The 20,865-nt window shown below is 48.5% G+C and overlaps 1 long non-coding RNA gene across 1 annotated transcript; it reads right to left on the reverse strand.

The window, feature by feature from the left end:
• Positions 1-360: 360 nt before the first annotated feature.
• On the reverse strand, positions 361-1,785 carry LOC138527851 (uncharacterized). The gene is made up of 5 exons (XR_011284067.1): positions 1,707-1,785; positions 1,252-1,350; positions 1,072-1,157; positions 862-953; positions 361-736 (listed from the first exon to the last, which is right to left on the reverse strand). It is a non-coding gene; the product is annotated as an uncharacterized lncRNA (long non-coding RNA).
• Positions 1,786-20,865: the final 19,080 nt, after the last annotated feature.

Raw genomic sequence — 20,865 nt, forward strand, 5'->3', positions numbered from 1 at the left:
GAAGTGGAGGTCAGCCTTAGTTTCAAACAAAAACTCCCAATACTCTCAATAATCTCCTACAGCACTAAATAGCGGAACAGGCAAGAGGTAGGAGGCTACCAATCCACCACAGCCTCAACTGTCCTTCTCAGCCCTTCACCTACTAGTATTAAGTATTGAAAGGCAGGGGAAGGGGTGAGCTGCTTGAGCAACTTACAGCTCACTTATTGCTGGCTCTCTGGTGACCACTTTAAAAAATAAAGGGTACCAGTTAAATAGCTAAGGTCCTCCAGGTGAGTGTACATATATAGCAAAAAGATGTACCAATAGATCAAAGATGACAAAGTACTAACAAACTGTGTAAAAAATGTACAGCAAATGGTATTTATTTCATTTCATATCCATACATAATTCATAATTCATAAAAAAGAAGAAAAGGCTCAAAACTTTTTCCCATCAGTCATACTCATCTAATCTCATTCACACAAATAAATTCACTCACAAATTCCAAGCAGTGGTGTCGAATGGCACCGTATCAAAAAGAAACCTACTACAAATGTAAACTTTAACCCATTATATTATACAGATGTGTCCCTCTGTGTCTATTACAGGAGATATAACAGTTGACGCGTGTTTCGGTTGATATTCAATAGGGCAGCAGATCTCTTGCTCTTTCAGTTCTGCCAACCTTCATCAGGACAGAGGTCAACTATCAGCTGTATGTCGCCTCATAAATGGATAGGGTGAGCTACATAATCTAAAAACAAGAATATTACACTAATTACTCTCTTAGTCACAAGTCAATGTCATCTTAACTCATTTACAAAGCACAATCAATGTGAACACAGTAACATCTTATTTAGATACTAATATCTCACTCACCTCCTCTACACGAGTGTTGGAGGTAAGTATAGATATTCTGGGACCAATCCCTTTTACGCTCTATCTGGGAATACGTCACAATATGAATATTCCTGCAGAGCGAGAAACAAACAAACAGAGAGAACTGTATATAAATATACATCGGACCTATGTAGGTTGCCCCCCCTTGACCGCATATCAAACTGTTAGCAGAAGGATTTGAGTACTTACTTCATTCGTAATTGCTAGTAGTCAACAGTCCGTTAGGCATCATATGCGCTGATTAGTCGAAGGTCACTATCTTAGTGATTGATGTCCTGTAACAGGAGTGGAAGCCTATTTTAGTAAAAGATGGCTCCTCTTTAGACTCTCTAGAGTATAGTTTGTTTGTAGTTTTTAATCATATCTTACTGTGTGTCTTGGTGTAAGTACCCACAGGTAATCTTATGTATCTTGTGACCCACAACGTCAAGATATGTTGATGTCATCTCAGCGCTGAAATAGTAATCACTAAAACACAAAACAAACAAGTGACTATTATTTCTGACGTTGTCTCTGCTTGATCACATTTTATCTAGCTCAGCAGCACTGAGCCATACAACTATATATACACAATTGTATATGACTAGTGGGAAGTCACTACTCCTTCTGACCTAGAGTATAAACCTATGCGGTAAACACTTTACAGTGCGGTAAACACTTTACTGTGCGTCAAATGTCCCTAAATGTAAGCTTTTCCATAATGAGACTTAACAGCTTGCTTCTGTTGTTATAGATACAAGCTCAATCCAGCACTATCCAGACTCAGCCTCGGCTCGCGATAGCGTGTACTTAATAAATGCAAACATGTCTCTTAGCATGCTTACCTGGGCAGTGAAATGATTCACTTCCAACATGTATTCCAAACAGAAGTCGCGGCGTAATTGCTCTCGCACAACTTTCCGGGCGCAATGGTAATACGCTCCTCATTGCGACACCTGTTTTGTGTAAGAATCAATGGTAGTAGAAAGAGGACTACTATTGTCTCTGCCCGCGGCAAGTTGCAAATAGCTCTAACAATATCCAATATAGATATTTATAACCGCTGGTGTGTAAATGCCTGTCATCCAGTGCATATTATATAAATATAAATAGTGATGACAGCTTATAAAATATAAAAAAATGATATATTCATGCAAGGCTTCTTGGGACATGCAGTTGGAACTGGGTACTTGCAAAGGTAGACTTCCAATATCATTATCCTCACTGGCGACCAGCCACAGTTCTCTAGTTAGCACATACAAGCTGACACACAGCTGCTGCACACTGTTATCAGAAACTCAGCCGCAGCTCTGACGCCCCCAAATGAGCAGATGTCTCCTGCTCACCTGACCCTAAATCTTACCTGTCGTCACTGCATTTCAGTTCCGTTTGGACACCGCTCTACACAGGAGCTCACCCAGAAATGTTGCACTCGTTTTCAGATATTCGTGTGCTCTTTCCCACAGCTTGCCTCCACCCAACACCACTTCAAGATTTCTTTGGTCGCACTGCTAGCAGCCTCAGCGACCTCACCAACGGTCTGCTCACACTCCCCTCACACTTCTGGCAAAGCTACGACTAGATTAGAGTAAGACACCACAAGACGCCTAGGCATCAAGCTGCATTGTAGAAGATTAGGAAATGAAACAAGAAAAACGGACGCTTCCGAAGCTGCCAGAGTTTACAGTGATCAATTAATGTCTGGTAGGTTATCTTAACTTTTATTAAGGAAATGAGGGTTGGGGAAAACCTAACTAGCCCTAATAACAATAGGGGGTTCCCTGCCTCAACCAATGATCTAGGAGTATGTCAGGATGTCCAAAGAAAACAAAGTCCACCATTGTGTCAAACCTATTTCCAGCCCTTACACTAGGAACTTAAACTAAGGTGCAAGGTGATATTCTTTGGCCTAAAAGAACGTCTTTCTTCTTCCGGACGTGAGTTTTAAAAGTTCCTTTCCAGCTCGTAAAACAAAGTTCAAAGGGTGCAAATATAAACTTCCAAGGGATGTTCAGCATTCTGCCAAAAAGGGTTGCCAGGTCCTCACAAGGCCAGGAGAATGATGCCCTTTGACTGATTTCTCTTTAGCTTCTTCTAAGTGCCAACTGGGTGTTTCCCTTCTCTTGGCTTGGTATACTGTTCACAACTACCAGGGGGAGGAATCATTGTCCTGGCTTCTCGTCATCTTCTTCAAAGTGCCAAGAGAATGCCTCCCTTCTTTTGGCTTGGTATAATGTTAGCGAAACCAGGGGGAATGCTTCCCTTCCCCTGGTTCCAGCTTCTCTTACAGTAAACCTGGTTCACTAACCTGACAGTTACTGTGACTATGAAGATGTCCAATGATTTAATCCTCATATGGGTGTGAGTCCCAGACTCGCCTTTCTGACTTATTTTTCTGTTTTGTGCAATACTTGGTATACACCCCTGCCAAGTGTCATAGAACGGTTTTGGACATGTTAATGTTCTCTTGCCTCTGCTAGGGGCAAAGAACCCGGCTTCTGGTCTTTGCTCACCCTTCTGGGTTCTCCATCCACACTTGGGGCCCCTGCGCCCCCCCCCGACAACCAGTGTACCTTTTCCTCCCGTCTGCTATTGTCTCGGATCTTCCCGGGCACCTGCGATCTGCTGTGGGTCTTCAACGACCTTCGTGTTCGTTCTGCAGTCTGCAGCGACTACGCAGTCGAAAACTTCTTCTGGGGAACATGATGTTTCCCTCTCACATTCTCCAATCTGCTGAAATGCCAGGAGTTTCTCCTCCCAGCTTTGGGGGGAACGGTTATTCCACTCCGGACCTGCGCAGCTTCTGTTTTCCCCTGCCTCAGCGTCTCGGTCAGCATTCTTCCTCCTCATGGGTCTCTCTGTGCTCGCACAGCTCCTCCAGGGAGGGCTCAGTGCCATTCCCAGTCCTTCCTCTGTTTTTATGCCGCGTTGTAATTCAGACTGTCCAAATTGATTATACCATGCTCTTTGGACTTGTACAGCATTCAATATTACTCTGCGCCTCTTCGTCGTCACAGTTTCACAGTCACAGTATTCACATGAGTAGTCAGTGTTCTCCCTTGTCTCAGTGTAAGGTAAGGAATCTACCTTACAATAATACATAGAGGAGAGTAGGGTAAGAGAGTAAGGGAGTGGGTAATGGGGTATTTACTTACAGCATTCTCCATGTATCATGAGCCCTAATCCCTTAAGGGATTTCCCCGCCCATGTGATCCTCACACAGTGCACCACCCCGAGGAGGACTATTCGACTGTGGCCACACCACCCTGCCCCATAAGAGGGTCCTCCCTCATGGGAGAAGGGACGTTATTTAAGGACTCCTCACAGACGCCATAGAAAGGTCTGAATCTATCCAAATAGCTACATTATGATTTATTTTGCTGGAATCGATGGAGGCAGACAGTTAGTATACCAGATGGCTCGTTCCAAGTTTGGGGGCAATTTGGTCATTAATCTGCTTTGGATACCGTTACGGCCAACTCCCCCTTAACCCTAGTAAAATGCAAATTCTGCTATGCCGCAAATCTGCTCTCCTTCCACAAACTATCCCATGGCCACACTCTCTAGGACAGACCCCTGAAGCATACACTTCTGTAAAAAATCTCATATGAAATGATGAAATGAAATGAAATGATATTGGCCCTCATTACGACCCTTGCGGAAATCGACCGACCGGACCGCCATAGCGTAAATAGCGTTTCCGCCATTGCACGACGGAGCAAAGTGCGGCTCATTCCGACCCATCGGGCACGAGCACCACGCCATGGCGGAAGTGCAAAGTCCGCGATGGCGGAAATGTCCCCAAAACGCCCCTCACCGCCGTCGTACGGCGACCTAGGTGCAATACCGCCACCGGACATAGCGGTCACCGCAAAGAGCGGCAATCGGAAAATACGGTGACCGTAAATATACGGAAACGGAAGCAAAAACATGGTCCCGGAACGGGAAACAGCACGCCGTACACCTATAAAATCAGAACATTCACACAACCATTAAAAATACTACCCTGAGAGACATCCCAACCCGACATCCACCCTAGTGAAACCAAAACAATGGGAAAAGTAGCGAAAAAAGCGTGCGACCGCAAGCGGCAGGTCCACTTCTCACGTGGGGAACTCACGGTGCTCACAGAGACCCTCCAGGAGAATGCTGCCGTCGTCTTCTTGACGCAAATGACCAGGACGGCACTTGCGAACAAGAAGGCCATATGGGCCCTGGTGGCACAGCGGGTAAGTGCGGTGGGGACCGCACCCCGCAACCCACAGCAATGCAGAAAGCGATGGGACGACCTGCGGATCCGCGTCCGTAGCATACTTTCTGCCAACCGAAACATTGCCACAGCTACCGGGGGAGGATCGGAATCACCCATCAAGCTGACCCCCTGGGAAGAAATCTGTGCCTCCACCATTGGAATGGAGACCATAGAGGGAGTCGGAGGGATGGAGAAAGGAGTGCAGACATCCGAAGAATCAGGTAGGTGGCCCAAATAAAACTATGCTAAAACCACAATGTCCAATCATGTGAAGTACCATGTGTCCACATAGTGCAACAGAAACACATGTCCAGGAGAACGTCCACTTACATTGGCCTGATAGCGGACATTAAAAGTCAAATTAAATAAATAAATAATTAAAATTCCTAAAAAACACCCTCTACACGTGCAGCAGGCACCCCCTAACTGCAGGCTGCAATACAACTGCACCCTCAATCCACACAAAAATGAAACTACCTCCAAGGCCCTGACCCAAATCACCCTCAGGTACCACCCCAATGCATGTGATACATTGCCATTCCAATTTCCACAGACCCATTAATAACGCTCGCCCTCCTTTACTCCACCACAGGGTCCGATTCAAACGACGAGCTCCAGGACACCCCTACCAGCACACCTGCAAAGAGGGCCAAGACCAACGGCCAAAGACCCTCCACCTCAGCTGCACGCATCAAGACACGGCTGCAGCACAAATCAAGTGGCAGCACACAGGAGGGGACTCCAACAGGCACCCCAGCAGCCAGCATGGCCACACCACCACCACCACCACAGGCCCCCCCAATGGATGCCACAGAAGGCACTGCTTCTGGTGGCAGCAGCACCATAGGTGACACTGCATTAATGGCAGCATGCTCCGACACAGAAAACGGTGATGTCGATGTACGATCCATCCATGACCTGTCTCAATCCCCCTGTTTGTTTCATCCCGTACAACATGAGGATACCACGCAGGGGCACTCACAAGACGACGACTGGCCATCCCCCACAAGCCCTGTGTCAAGGCAACATGAGGTGATCAGCCCCTCTGTGACACCACCGCAAATGGCCATGGCCCAGCAGAGGCAACAGTCCCTCGACCAGGTGATCGAGCAACAGCAGCAACTGGCCACGCTCCTCAAGGAGCATGCTGATGAATGTGGGGGTACCAAGGCAGCCATAGAAACATGTACAGAGACACTAAGGGCAGAAATGGAGAGAAGCACCGAGAGCCTGAGAGTACAAATGGAGAGAAGCACCGAGAGCCTGAGGGGGGAACTGCATGCGACGTCCAAAGACGTATGTGCTGAACTTGCCGCTGTGCGCCGTGTGCTCACTGAGCTCTCACAAACCCTTAGGGACATGCATGGACGTGAGCAGGCAGAGACATCATCCGTTGCAAGTTCCGTCCAGGGCAGCCCCCAACGTAGATCTGTGAGGAACCTGCGCTCCACAGGCAGGGGGGCCCCTGATACCCGGAGAGGGGGCTTGCAATAGCGACTGCCCACTGACAATGAGCATCTTTGGACACTGGTGTTCGGGGGGGAGGTAGGAGGGTGGAGGGGGTGTGTTGGGCTTACTTGGGTGGCGGGTCGATAGGGTGTTTAACATGATATCACATATGCCATGAACAATGCACGATCATACAATGAGATGCGTGGACATTGATCTTTGTGTACGAGGCCATTATAGGCGTACAGTCCATATTGTGCATGTTCCAGACACACACAGTGCCACAAGTCCCATGTCCATGTATCAGCCACCAGGCGTGAGTGCTAGAAGCATGCATCTATGATATGCTGACGAATGTCACGGCCCTCCTGTGCCTCGCAGACTCCTTGAGGTGCTGCCACATCCCCACCCTCATCATGACCATCTTCAGGTGCTTGCAGTTCTGCGTCAGGGGGCATGGGCACATTTCTACGTATGCACATGTTGTGTAGCATGACACATGCCATGACCATCTTTGCAACCTTCTCATGGCGGTACAGGAGTGCCCCGCCAGACCTGCTGAGGCAGCAGAAACGAGCCTTCAGTAGGCCGAATGCCTGTACTATGACTACACGGGTACGTGAGTGGGCATGGTTGTAGTCCTCCTCATGCTGGTCCTGTGGGTTCCGGAGTGGTGTAAGGAGCCATCTCTTCAGTGGATACCCGGCATCACCTGTATGTGGACAATAAAGGATGTTTGAGGAATGACATTGCTACGTAAGGACCCCCCCTCCTCCTTCCTGGCAGGTCATTGCCGCATCACATACCCCACATTATCATGCATGAAATGAGACTCACCGAGTAGCCAGGATCTGTTCCCTGCATGTCGCTCCATGTAGCGTGGTATTGTAGAGTTCCGTAAGACCATGGAATCATGGGTTGATCCAGGAAATCGGGCACAACAATGTGTAATGATCCCGTTTTAGTCACACACCATTTGTACATTAAGAGAATGATATTGTTTTCGGTTGCGGTACTGGGCCTCCATGGCATGTGGGACAACCAATTCCACATGGGTGCAGTCGATGGCACCAATGCAACCCGGTATGCCGGCAAGTGCATGGAATCCCACTTTTGTGTTGGTAATTTCCTGCTCCGAGCGTGGTAGAGAGATGTAGTCGTCTGCGTGCTTCAGGAGGGCATCGAGCACTTGCAATAGTGTCCGTGAGAACAGTGGCTGTGATATGCCATGCAACTGTCCGACTGTGTGCTGGTAGGTGCCTGTGGCCAGGAAGTGGAGTACAGACACCACCTTCAGTAGGGGTGGGATGGCGGTTGGGCTATCTATCATGCTGACAAGGTCAGCGTGTGTCATGTCCACAATGGCGGTTATGGTGTCCCGGTCCAAACGGTAGAGGGTGTGGATCTGCTCATCAGTGAGGTTGAACGGATGTGCTCGGAGGCGTGGGATTGCGGGCTGCCTGCGTGGTGGTAGTGGCTGTGCTGGTGGGCCTTGCTGGCCCTGCCTTGCCCTCCTCCTCCTCCTGCGTCTCCTCTGTGCGGCCGGTTGTTGTAGTAGTTGGTGTTCGTCTTCTTCTTGAAGTTGGAGTACTTGCAGTGCTATCAGGTCCCCCAGGGCCAACATCGCAAGTCCTGCCGGCAGCATTTTGGAGTGGGTGTGGTTGTGGGAGGGGGTTGGGTGTGCAATTTATGTGTTTCCAAGCTGTATAGCCTCCACCTGTGGTGATTCATTCCACCTGTGCAAGCTGCAATCCCCTTTGGGCGAGCACGTCCCGCACACAACGCTGCAAATCGACGCATGGCATCTTGCTATTACAATCATGTATTTCATCCCGATGGCAGTGAGATATCTCTTCATATGTTAATTCTGCTATGCTCCCATTGTTTCACATACTATATTCGCTGTCGGGAACAAACTTGTGAAGGGTCAGTGGAATGTAGTACTCGATTAACGGTGGACCCTCATGCAGCTCTGTACCGCGGTTCACCGACGGGCGGGGCGTCCCATTTGTGAGTGTAGCCAGTTGCCATTTTCACACACAGCCGCACTAGATGGATTAATTTGTGATTTCAAGCGGCCACAGATGCCTTTTCGACGTGATGTTGCAAATGAGGAATTCGAAGGACGGCGCTTTCGGTTTTCAGCTAGCGGCGAGGAGATGTCCACAGGTCTGACTGCGAATATAACGTTCTATTGTTCAATGTCCTTGGGACAGGGGCCATGGCGAGGATGCAATGATTGATATGAATAGTATGGGATGCGCAATAGCGAAGTGGGCGATAAGGCCGGACGTTCCCAATTACATGTTGCTTCACAACACTGGAATTACGGGCTGGGGCACAGTGGATTTTGCAGGCTGCATTACGCACAGACTCAATGGAAGTTTCACATGTCATGTGAGTATGGAAGCAGGCGTTTGTGATAGTGTTTTCACCTCGATATAGATAGTTATGATTCGCTAGTGGTTTTTGGTTGGTGATGATCCTTTGGAGTGGGCTAGCATGCATATGGCTGTGGATTTGGTGTGATCATTGAAGTGAGTAATTCAAATGTAGTTCTGATGGCCATACTATTCTTTTTCATTTCGTTTGGGTGACAGGTATCTCCTCCCCTTTTGCCACTGCCATCTGTATGGCACTCCTGCAGATGGATTTTACTCCCGACACCTGCTGCTTCGTGTTAATCAGTGGAGCAGCATTACGATCTTATGGGACGATCGCCAATGGGCCACATGCCCTTACGCAGTACTAGTGGCTAGGAGCAACATTTCGGCCTTTCAGCTGGACTAGTGCCTCCCTATTGGGACGGCCCTGCGGGTCGAGGCGCTTCCATGTTGCCTTTTCGTACGAGAATGTAGCCCCTGTGTGCCATGAGGGTACAGGGCGTCACACAAGAAGTAGCTGGTCATTTGTTGCGGATGCAGCCCACAATGGTGAAATGTATTTTGGAGTTCATGGCCTGATGGCTGTATGGGCTTGGTGAATTTGTTGTGCATTTATTCCTATTCTGATATGAACCGTGTAGCGTTCTTCTTTGCAGGTGATGTGTCATATTCCTATTTGGGGAGCGATGTATTGTGAGGAGATCTGCATTGGGTTCCAGCTTCGGAGTATAGTTGCGTGGTACTGTGCTGGGCGCGTTTGCCTACGAAGCCCAGTGAGGTCAGGGATGAGGGCTGCCAATGTGACTGTTTTGGTGATGTGATGCTCAGGGGCGGGGGAATGGCTTTTGTGTAACAGATGCCGGTCAGCCAGTTGGATTGGTGGTATGATGTGATTATCAGAATATGGCTGGTCACAGGTGCCTGTGTTTGCGTGCGTTTCTTGGAGGGAGACTGAGGTCATGTCCATTTGTGTGGCTTCTGTATTCGTGCCATCTGTGCCCTGCAGCTTCCATTGGCCCCTCTTGAGATTCATTTGTTCGTTGGCAGGCATGGATGACTTGTACATTTCACTGGTTGCATTGTGTGGCTTCATTGCACCTACGGGGAGTTGTACAATGTGGCCAGGGAGCGGTGTACAGGCACTCAGTAGGGCCGTTTACGGTTGGTTCGCTATGCCGTACTTCTCACCATGGCGGAATGGTACTTTCCGCCGTGCTTGATGGCGTTAGGTGCATGTCCGCTGGGGTCAGAATTCGCGTACCGTTGCGCCATGGTGGTAATTGCAGTTTGGCATGGCGCGCGCGTACTTGGTGCAGTTTGCGTTGGCGTTCACTGCGGTGTCGCTAATGGCATCGTACTTTGCGGTGACGGGTCATAATCGCACCGAGCGCTATTCGATGGCGGTATTGCATTTCCGCCATCGTTTTTCGATTTCCGCCAGGGTCGTAATGAGGGCCATTGTATTTATATTGTGCTCGTACACAAGTGTTTCAGAGCATGACCAGGCAAATGGAGGGGAACAGGGGAGAACAAAATCAGCGATATTGCTAGGCCCAGTGACATTGAGAACGTGCATGTGCATGGGAAAGGGAAAAGGGGGAAAGTGCACGACAAGGAGAGAGGTGGAAAGTGAGGAACAGAGGAGAGAAAAGAATAAATAAATAAGTTAAATAAATAAATAAATAAAGGCGATAAACAGCGGTAGAGCAGCCTGAAAGTGGCGAGTGCTAGGTTAAGCAGATAGGGTATATCTGATCAGTGCAGAAGAGAAGTGGCTGGGGGACTGTATGGGTACAGATAGAGACCCCAGTGCAAGGGGTGGCCCAGGAGGCAGCGCAGGGGGGTGGCAGGGTGAGCAGGTACCAGGGCCCGAAGGACAGGGGGTGGCCAGGTGCACTTTGCCAAGAGAGAAAACAGATCAGCAGGGGAGAAAAGGGGCAAAGGCAGAAGTGAAGAGGAAGGTCTTGAGGTGCTTATGGAACCAGAGATGGTTCTCCTCAAGTTTCAAGGTGGCAGGGAGGCTGTTCACAGGGAGGCCCCAGCCGAGGACAGAGTTCTACCCACAGCTTGTTTCTTTGAAAAACGACAGACCCTGAGGGAGATAGAAGTAGAGGCTTGAGAGGGGAGGTATTTACGGAGATATTGTTGAAGGTATTTAGGACCCAGGCCCCAGAAAGCCTTCTGGACAGAGGGTTGTAAGTTTAATTCTTACATCCGCTGGGAGCCAATGAAGGGATTTCAGAGCTGTAGATATAAGATTCCCAGGGCTTGAGGCCAAGGACAAGTCTCGCAGTCCTGTTCTGGATTAGTTGTAAAGGGTGGAGAGTGGAGGCAGGTAGATTTAGGAAGAGGCTGTTATGGTAGTCCAACCTGGAGAGAACCAGAGCTTGGGAGACAGTGAGCTTCCTAGGGATGGAGAGGAAAGGCAGAGTACCTCTTAGGAGGTGCAATAAGAAGTTTGACTTTTTAGAGATGTCAGAGATGTGTGAGGAGAAGGAAAGTGCGGAGTCAAAGATGACCCCAAGGTTTTTGGCCTCGGAGGTAGGAGGAGGTCCAAGGGAGGCTGGCCAGAAAGTGAGGGGAAAGGATGGTGAAGGTGTACCAATGAGGAGGATCTCAGTCTTGCTGGCATTTAGACAAAGATCATTGGCAGCACACCAATTTAGAATGGCGATTAGGCAATCAGAGATGAGGGAAGGAGAGGAGGTGTCTGAAGGAAGCCTGAAAATGAGTTGGGTGTCATCGGCATAGCACTGGAAATTAGAGCAGAACATTGACATGCAGTAGGTGAGAGTTGCCAGGTATTGGTTGAAAAGCCAGGGCGAGAGGTTAAACCCCTGGGGAACACCAAAGGTAGAGAGGAAGATAGAAAATAGGAAGAACCCAAGTTGTACCTGGGAGGGTCGATCAGAGAGGAACACGGTCAGCCAGGCCAGAGCCTGATCAGTGATACCCAGGTTGTCATGGAGATGGTTGAGCAGGGAGGTATGGTTGACTGTGTCAAAAGCGTAGGAGAGATCAAGTAGGATGAGGACAGAGGGCATTTTAGAGTCAAGGGTGGAGAGCAGATCTTCACGGATGTTCAGGAGAGCAGTTTCTGTGCATCTTGCAGCTCTGAAGCCAGATTGATGATCATGGAGAGAACCAACAGAATCGGAATGAAGGTTAAGGTGAGAGATGGACAGCTTTTCCAGGAGTTTACCAAAAAATGAAGTAATGAAAATAGGGCGATAGTTGGCCGGACAAGAAGGATCAGCTGTGGGTTTCTTAAGGAGAGGATGCATAAGGGAGTGCTCAGAGGGGATGGGAAATATCCAGAGGCAAAGGAGAGGTTGCAGACAGCAGCAAGGGCCAGAGCGAGGGTATCAATGTGGTCCTTAATGGTTTTAGAGGAACAGGGATGGACCTGTTTTGATGAGGCTTTCATAGATCAGACTTGTCTAGCAACCTCATCAGGGGAGAAAAGAGGAAAGGAGGAGAAAGAGGGTGGGGGTAGCTGACGGAGGGTCAGCAAGCAGGGAAGGAGTGGGGAGAGGTGGGGGAGCAGAGTAGAGGTGGACAAGATGTCCTGGGATTTAGAGATAAAGTGAGAGGCAAAGGCATTGCAAAGAGCCTGGGAGACGAGAGGAGGGGCGGAGACTGAGCAGAATTGGCCAGCTCCTTACACATTTTAAAGTGTTCAGCCAAGTTGTTAGATGCCGCAGAGACACAGGCATGGATGTAGACTCTCTTCTTGGTGTGGACAGAGAGTTGGTATTCCCTTTGGAGCAGGCGGCAGGCCAGTTTGTCAGAGGATGAACAAGAAGCCCTCCATTTCCTTTCAGCCACCCTACACTCACGTTTAAGTGTAGCTAGGTCAGAGTCATACCAAGAATTGTACTTGGCTTTGGACTTCAAGCGGATCCTCATGACAGGGCAAGAGCATCAAGAGTAGTAGAAATAGAGGCGTAGAGCAGGGACAGTGCTGTGTGCGACTAACACACGTTTCATGGGTCTGTGGTAGGAGTGATTGCCACAAGGGTTACCTTGTTGTGAATGGCTCTGCTGCAGGATCGTGGTCAGACATAAGGATCAGCTGATCCAAATTGAAAAATGAGCACGCATTATGAGCGCAAGATCAGGAAACTTGTACGCTGTACAAGCTTGTACGAAATCAGAAAGGTGTACGCTGGATTCGAATATATCTCTCTCCCATCACATCAATTGAGCGTCCAGAACCTGCTTCTTCCACCTACGCATCCTCAGAGCGAATCTTCCCGTACCTCTCCTGCCCACACTGAATCTTCACCATCCTTGCCATCATTCTCTCTTTCAAAGACTATGAAAGCTCCCTTTACTTAGGCGCTCCGGTATACCAACTCAGGAAACTCCAAAGAATCCTAAACTTTGCTTCCAGCCACTTCCTTGTCCTCTCACCGAGGGAACACATCAGGCCTGTACTCAGAGTGCTCCACTGGTTCACTATCAATCTACTGACTACCTTTAAGGCCATGGGGATCACCCTTCACGCCATCCATAACAATGGACCAAAATTCCTTCAAGATAAGCTCACACACTATCATTCAGAAACCTAAGATATGGTTCTGCTCTTCTCCTTGTCATCCCGCACTACAACTCCACAAGATTGGGAGGATCCTCATTCTCCATCCAAGACCCCACCAACTGAAACCCACTTCACTCCACATCCTCTGCATTGACAACCATCTCTCCTTCAAAAGGGCCCTCAAAACCTGGCTATTCCCCACAGCAACCTGAAATCCTTTTCTCCACCCTTATCTCTACCATCAAAGCATCATTTGCATGCATCAGTCTCACTAAGATCTAAACACCAACAAGCCACGAGTAGATACACCCACAGGCAGATGCCGCCTGCTGTCGCGGCAGCCCACCCTACACATTCAATCCACACACCACCCAGTGTACATGAACACCCAACAGCCCACCAGGCCACCTTCTCTCAGACTGGAGTGCCCTAACAGTTTGATGGTAGTCAGCACTTCTCTTAGGAAATGTATTATGATAGCCGTCGAGGGCACAGAATTCAAAACTGTGTCCAGTCCACTAGATTCCGCCTAGGCTACACAGATTTAGGATCCATACCAGCAGTCAAAGAGCTATGGGCATTGCTGATAAAACACTCAAACGTACTCAAAATGGTGTTCATAAGTTCAATGAAGACAACCTGCTTACTACAATCAAAAGAGGTTTTAGGCCAGCATGTCCTGTTCCAATATGGTGATAATGCAGCCTTTACAGATGACCTAAGCACCCAACTACTTCATAGTCAAATGCACATTAAGAACTGCGAAGGTTAGGACATGTACTGCCATAGTAGAAATTGTGAAGTTTAGTTCGGATATTGCAGTTAGAGGATGTCCGACGATAGCCTTTTATGCTACTTATAGAACATATATATAGAAAGTCTATAAGGGTAGCGTGCCTATTGCACTTAGGGAATCCTATGATTGTTACGCTCACCTGACTACCACAGAGGTGCCGGTCTGATCTGGGCTGCTGCGGCCTCCTCCAGCGTAATGCATAGGGCCGAGGTGTGTCGTTTGTCTGGCCTGTAGGAGTACTCTTCTGTGAATGGAGAAAGGGGAATTAACCACCCGTGGATTTGAGCGTAATTTCCCCCTCCCCCGTTGTTCTCCCCACTGACCACCTCTGATGTCCCCTCCAAAGTCTCACCTTATGTTTTGAAAGGGCGAGCTCTCCATCCTGCTTCGAGCGCAGGGGCGCGTGATGGACCAGTTGCTCCACTGGTCAAAGGAATTGGTGAGTTCCAGGGCTATATTGACTCTCCCGGCAAGACGCCGTAAGTATGCAGTTCGTAAGAGTACAAATGCCTGACCATCACTCCTATCCAATCCCGTAATCTGTGGTCTTTTCCTTTATTCAGGTGCTGAGAGAAAACCAGAATCGAGGAGTTATACCTCCGGCGGTAAAATCAGGTAAGTCTATTGCGGGAGGTGGCTCCCCTTGATTGACCTTTTGATTCACCCTGTTGTGCTTTTGTTTCCCCTTAGGGGCCGGGGTACGGCGATGGTGCAGTGGAAGCTGCGCCGACCCGAGGTGAGGAATGGTCCCCCGGTGGTAAATCAGGTAGGTTTTAGGGTGGTAACCAGAATTCCTCTATATGTTCCCTTGGCTCACCTTATTGTCTTTATCTTCTCCCATGTGCCGGAATGCAGCGGAACATGCAGGAGGCTGCGGTGAAACGTGAAGATGCTGCGAGGAACGGTGAGTGCAGCGCGGCGCTACTGCTGGCATTAAAAATGAAGTCTTTCATTTGGTTTGACGATGCGATGGCTCTGGAATCAGGTAAGAAGCTGGTAAATGTCCTAGTTCTAACCTTTCTCCTTCTTTCCTTTGTTTCTAGGTGCTCCGGGTTCGAGGCGGGCGTGGCTGAAGTCTGGATGCTGCTGCAGGCACGGTGAGCGTTACGCTGCTGGATGCAGAATAACGTGAAGCGTGTGCTGCTCTTCGGGCGTGGTTTAAATAGCCCCCAAAGTAGTTCCAGGTAAGTATTCCTCCGCCACCACACCCGAGTGGCAAAGAGTCCCTAGGTAAAGTAGTCCCTTCTAGGCCTCTTGAGGGCTTGGATCCCTTGCAGCATGGTCTGCATCAGGTAAGTCCAGGTAAGTTTTCCCCTCATCAGCCTGGCGCCTCTGGCGCCAGGACTGAAGTCTCATATGAGCCTGGCGCCGAAGGCGCCAGGACTGTGTCCAGATGGCCCCTAACAGGGGTCGCTGGGCCCTGCCCCGGGAACGTGATGCCTGCTCCCGGGGCTGCTGGACCTGGTCTGGTTCCCCGGGGGTATGCATCATGACAGCACTCCCCCCAAGGCCCCTTCTAAAGTCGTTCTTCTTGGTGATTTTGGTTTGTCCGGGAAATTTTGGTGGAATCTTTTCACCAACCGAGGTGCATGTATGTGGTCACTAGGTTCCCAAGACCTTTCCTGTGGTCCATAACCTTTCCAGTCAATCAAATAAAAAAGTTTTCATTTCACCATCTTGGAGTCCAGGATGTCTTTAACCTCAAATTTGGGTTCTCCGTCTATAAGGATGGGGTCGGGTGGCTTGGTTAGTCTTGTCCCTGGTTGCACTGGCTTCAAAAGTGACACATGAAAGACGGGGAGAATCCACATATTCGCCGGTAAGTACAACTTGACGGCCACCAGGTTGATAATGGCCTTAACAGAGTAAGGTCCCAAATATCTCGGGTTAAAGGTCCGTGTTCCCTTGAGCGGTATGTGTTTTGTGGCCAACCATACTTGGACTCCTATCTGGTATTGTGGAGCATCACTTCTATGCTGATCCGCATTCTTCTTGTATTTCTCCTTCGCTTGCTTCAAATGTGCTGTTGCTTCCTTAAGGCTTGTGTAATCGTGGAGTGGAAATGGTCCACTGCAGGCATTTCTAGGTGTTGGGGTGAGTCTAGGTCTGAGGTTCGAGGGTGGTGTCTGTACAGGTTATAGAATGGGTTTTGCCCAGTTCCAGAATGAACTGAATTATTGTATGCATATTCAGCGATCCAAAGAATGTCCTTCCAATTGCTCTCAGTCTGATGGAACATGCAACGCAGGTATTGTTCAAGAGTCTGGTTAGTCCTCTCCATTTGACCATCGGTCTGGTGGTGGTGACTGGTTGATAACCTCACGTCAATTTGCACCAGTTGACAACATTTTCTCCAAAAATGAGAAATGAATTGACTGCCCCGGTCAGAGACCAGTATGGAGGGAAATCCATGTATACGAACAATGTTTTCAAGAAATTCCTTGGCTAGGATTGAAGCTGAAGGTAGCCCTTTTAAAGGAATAAAGTGGGCCATTTTGGAAAAAAGATCCACTATAACAAGAATGGTGTTAAACCCATTGCAAGGCGGTAGGTCAGTAATAAAGTCCAATGATAAGGTATGCCATGGTGCAGGCGGAATGTCTAATGGTTGTAAGAGTCCAGCTGGCTTTTTCTTCTGACTTTTGTTCTGGGCGCAAACGCCGCAAGACATCACAAATGACTTAATGTCCTTTTGCCAGGTGGGCCACCAGAATTGTCTTTTGATTTTCGCTTTGGTTTTTGCAATACCTCGGTGCCCCTCCATCAGGGCATCATGATAACGGGAAATGACTAGCTCTTGTAGTTCCTTGTGTGGCAGAAACAGGCGCCCTTGGTAATAAGGTAGGGCATTGCTGACTGAAAAGTTCGGGCCTCTCTTTACCCAGTCCTGTAAGGCTGTAGGATCAAAGAGTTGCTGGATTTTACTCTGAATGTCCTCTAGAGTTTGTGGAGTGGTCATACCAAGAATCCTTTGTTCGGAAATTATAGTTACTGGTTCTGGGTTCACTTCAGTCTCTCCCATCCCTATTCGGGATAGAGCGTCAGCTTTACCGTTCTTACAACCTGGGCGGTAGGTGATTACGAAATGGAACTCGGCAAAGAACAATGCCCATCGGAGTTGACGTGATGATTGAGCCTTGGCTGTTTTGAAATATTGTAAGTTCCGGTGATCGGTGATCACAGTGATGGTATGCCTGGCACTGAGACGATAATGCTGCCAAGCCTTGAAGGTGGACTTAATGGCTAATAACTCCTTGTGAAAACTCTCACCCCAGTCTTCCTTGGCTTCACTACTGGTGCCCTGCACCCCGCGTACTCTACGGTAGTGCCTTTATGCTTTCCTGAACTTCTGCTGTTGGCAGTTCCTGTCTCCTGCTGTGACTACGCTTAGTTTCGGGCAGTGCGCTCTCTCCGTTCTGTCCCCGGACCAGGCACACTTCCCATTGTTTGATATGTCATGATATGATATGGCATTTATAACGCGCCTATAAGGCGCAACAAGGCAAGGGAGGAGGAACGGAGGGAAGACAGAAACAACGATATTACTAGGCCAGGTGACATTGAGATCCCGCAAGTGCAGCGGGGGGGGGAGAGGGAAAGTGCAGGGGGAAGTGGAAGGGGGCAGTGCAGTACATAGAATCCACTTTAATAAATACATCGAATAAATAAAAACAATAGGTACAAAGTGTGGCCAGCTTGTGGCAGGGGTAAGTGCAGAAATCAGTGTCAAGAGCTGGAGGGGACTGTGGGGATACAGAAACAGCCTTCAAGTGCAGGGGTTGCCTGAGAGGAAGTGCTGGTGTGCAGCTGGCGGGGGAGGAGACCTGGGCCGGAGATCAGAGGGTAGCCAGGTGACCAGTGCAGTTTCAGTCAGGAGTTCAGCAGGGGAGAGGAGAAGAGAAAGCAGAAGCAAAGAGGAAGGTTTTGATGTGCTTCCGGAACCAGAGATGGTTCTCCTCAAGTTTCAGGGAGGCAGGGAGGCTGTTCCAGAGGGAGGCCCCAGCCGAAGGAAGAGATCTACCACCAACTTGTTGTTTGGAGAAGCGACTGACCGTGAGGGAGTTGGCGGCGGATGAGTGAAGAGCTTGAGAAGGAAGATATTTAGGAAGAGAGAGTTGAAGGTATTGAGGCCCCAGGCTCCAGGCTCCAGAAGGCCTTGTGGACAATGCAGAGGGTTTTGAACTGAATCCTTACAGCCACTGGGACCCAGTGCAGCGATTTCACTCCTGGAGAGCTACGATCCCTGGGCTTGAAGCCAAGGACAAGTCTCGCAGTCCTGAATGGCATCATGCACTAGGGCAATATATGATCATTTTCAGAATCAGCCACCTCATTTCACAAGGGAGAACATAACTTGTGATGCTTTAAACCAATCCTAAAAGGCTAAGCAATATCTATAATGAGAAGTTAAAGACTGAATCCCTGCATGAAGATAATCTGGCATGCAGACTGCCTTGTGGTTAATTAAAATGATAAAGGCTCACGTCAACCTATTAAATATTTAAGAACAGTTGGTCATAGATGAGGACAGAAAAAGGGGCCTCTTCTATGTATCCTTTCAGATTCTGCACTATGAGGCTCAAGAAAAAATAATCCAAAGTAGACACGATTCACCACTTACTCCCTAGAAACATGCCTAAAAGTAGAGGAAGATATCACAAAAGGAGTTGGCTGTGGTAATTTAATCTCTTAAAATAATAAAACACCTGGGCCAGATGGATTGTCTTGTAGCTTCTTTAATACATTCCCCAGAATATGAATTACTATCTGTTCTACCACGCAAATAATCCTCTTCTAAGACATTGAGAACTATTACAAATATTATGGCAGAATCTAAAACATCAGTGGTGTTTAGACTTGGAAAAAACATGCAAAAGTGTCTGCCGTACAGGCCCATTGTACTGTATATAGACGCCAAGATTTGTATATGCTGGTGACCAGGTTGGGCCATTTATTGCCTGATTTGCTGGGTACAGACCAGTGAGGCATTATTCAGGGGATTGTCAAGGTTTTCATCATACCCTCTTGCCAGGGTCTACCCTACACCCCAAAGTTGGTCAAAAAAGCTCACCTCAGGCTGTGGCATCTTTTGTGGCTGAGAATAGTGCCACCCCCAACGCAACGCTGTGGAGACTGTTGGATTTGTATGCCTAGAGAGAGAGAAACCACTTCCTCTGAGCACTGTAAAAGTTTACTACTGGACAATAATAATTTACACTTGAAACGTAGTTCCTCTTTTACTCACAAATATAAACACACGAAGAAAGCTCTAACTCTGTTGTTTAGCCTTTGTGCATTTTCTTCTTTTGTAGAGGTAATATATGAGCATTAAAAACAGCATAGTCAAACAACATGCAGTCCCCAACACTAGCAATAATGTACTTGAATATAGTCCTAGCATTCAACGCTTCTTCTTTCTATGTCTAGAAATGGAAAGCCTACATCACAGTAAACACTTGTTTTGAAAAAACGAATGTCCAGTCAGTGATGCAGGTGAAAATTATGTATTAACTAACAACGTAAATGCACACAAGCCCTACACCCCTTCCACAAATAACACCCCCCTCCGCCCATTCCCCAAACACCCCCTCCCACTCCGAGAATACCCCTTCCCCCAACAAATACACCCAGGGAAGCACACAGCCAGTGTACATTCACTTGCATCCCCTCTCTGGCATGGGGCCCTTTGTGGACTCCATTGGGGCCCAGAGTCGCTGCAAGCTGTTCCTTGGGCTGCCATGCAAGGAGCTCTCAGTATTTGTGACCGATGACAGTGGGTCAGACCCCTGGCCCTGCATGTGTTTCAGGGTCAACTGTAGGGCATGGCTCATAGCCTCAGCCATGGCAGAGGCAATCTCATTGCCCTCACACACTCTTTGGGCAAGAGTGAAGAGGTCGGCAGTGGCATGGCCTCTAGACCGGGCACTTCTGTGGCTGAAGGCCTGCAGGCATTCATGCATGAGGTGCGTTTTGTCCAGCTGCTAGTTTGAAAGTTCAGTAAGCTCTGAGTGGTGCTCCTCAATTGCACGCAGATGTGCATCAAGTGAACGGATGCTGGGCTGTGGTGGTTGTGGTGAATCAGCAATGACCCTTCTCATGTGGCCAGGGAAAGGCAGACGCTTTCTGATCCCGATCCTGGGGGTGGTGCTCTGCCAGAAGATCACATGAGGGGAGAAGCAGGCCAGGAGGAATGGGAGACTCCCTTGTTTAACTTTCCCCAAAGCCCCACTCTTCTAATGGCTTATTATAAAATAACTGACATGTAGAAAACTAACTTTGTTATTAGGGTGAGAAACCAGAGGGTGTTGTTGCGGGGTGAAATGAAAGATCTTATACTGCAGGTTAGGGAAGTGAACTTCTTTACTAAGTTCCAGTGAAAATGTATATACATCGGGCAAGTCCCAGGGTAAGTAAGTAGGAAGCTACACAGGAGACATCCACCGGCCTACACTATCACAGGCAGCTTCACTCCAAATGACATTCATGGAGCTTACAGGGGCACTAACACCACAACATCCCACAGGCATAACATTCCATCTGGCATTCTCTCAGGCAAGCATTCATGTAGGACCAAGGCAGA

Source organism: Ambystoma mexicanum, chromosome 7q, assembly GCF_040938575.1.
Source record: "Ambystoma mexicanum isolate Mex_15411 chromosome 7q, UKY_AmexF1_1, whole genome shotgun sequence".
NCBI lineage: Eukaryota > Metazoa > Chordata > Amphibia > Caudata > Ambystomatidae > Ambystoma > Ambystoma mexicanum.